Source organism: Trachymyrmex septentrionalis, unplaced genomic scaffold (genome assembly GCF_001594115.1).
Source record: "Trachymyrmex septentrionalis isolate Tsep2-gDNA-1 unplaced genomic scaffold, Tsep1.0 scaffold81, whole genome shotgun sequence".
NCBI lineage: Eukaryota > Metazoa > Arthropoda > Insecta > Hymenoptera > Formicidae > Trachymyrmex > Trachymyrmex septentrionalis.
Genome location: NW_017305997.1, coordinates 1,913,030 through 1,914,350, shown reverse-complemented (window position 1 = coordinate 1,914,350; position 1,321 = coordinate 1,913,030). Strand labels below are relative to the sequence as shown.

General features: G+C 33.6%; 1 protein-coding gene across 1 annotated transcript in view; it reads right to left on the bottom strand.

The window, feature by feature from the left end:
- LOC108754890 (transmembrane and TPR repeat-containing protein 1-like) overlaps nucleotides 1-1,321 on the bottom strand; it is a 157,443-nt gene that overhangs the window by 63,513 nt on the left and 92,609 nt on the right. The window lies entirely within an intron of this gene.

The following is a 1,321-nucleotide window of genomic DNA, read 5'->3' as shown; positions in this document are numbered from 1 at the left end:
ACATACATACATACAGGGAGAGACATTTAAAACAGGTCACTTGAATAACTCGCTTGTTTTTAACAATAGAAGAAAAAGTGTCAAACAAAAGTTGCTTGATTTCGAGGGGCACATAACGTGATGTCAATAATTGTTTTGTAGGTGAAAGCATAAAGGAATAGGCAAAGGTCAAATCTGTTTTTTTAAATGGAATGATATGTTTTTTTACTTACATTCTGATAGAGCATTTTAAAACAAACACAATGACTTATAATTGAAGATCATTCAAGATTACGCAAAGTCAATAAAGGAAAATAATTGAATGTAATGGAAAATAAATTGTTTCAAGGCACTCTCCGAATAATTTCGTGTTTTTTCTTCTTGTTGGTATACCGCTAATCGTTCAAATATATGTAAAGATTTACATATCGTTTAAATTGAATCGCACATAGTATATTTACTGATCAGTTTGAATTCATCTTTCGATCAAAGTGCGTGTTTTACGAAATGCGTTATACGAAAGCGGAAAAAGTCGATATGATTTTCGTCTATGAATGTCGCCAAATTATGAGAGAAGCAGTACGTTTGTATGCTGAAAGATCTCTCAATTGTGTCCATTCTCTGCTTTCTCAAACATAATACAAACTTTTCAAGAAACAGGAAGTGTGGATAATAAAAAAACAAATCAAGAAAGCAACTGATGACGGAAATTCAACGAACATTTTAGCACTAAATCCATATATCAGTGCAAGACAGCTTGAACGTGAAAGTATTAGTCGACAGTGTTCTGCGAATACTCCATTCCAACAAATTTCATCCCTTCTATATCTCATTTCATCAAGAGTTACATGGCAATTTTCAAAATCGTGTACAATTCTGTGAATGGGCACTACAAAGACTACAAGAAGATGATATTTGTCACTAAAATCTTATTTACTGACAAAGCTACATTTACAAACAATGGACAAGTAAATCTTTGCAACATGCACTATTGATCAATAGAAAACTCACATTGGGTGAGAAAAGTGGGCAAGCAGAGACCTTAATCTATAAATGTCTGGGCCGGAGTTCTTAATGATAAAATAATTGGTCCTCATTTTATCGATGGACCATTAAATAGTCGCAAGTATGCACAGATTTTAACAGAAATATTGCACTATTATTAGAAGATCTTCCACTGAACGTACGACAATGTAATACCAGCAAGATGGATGTCCTGCTCATTCTGCACGGATTATTACTGAATTGCTAAACAGAAAATTTGGAGATCGTTGGATTGATCGGTCAGGAAATAACAAATGGGCCGCACGTGATTTTTATTTGTGGGAAAAGTTAAAACAAC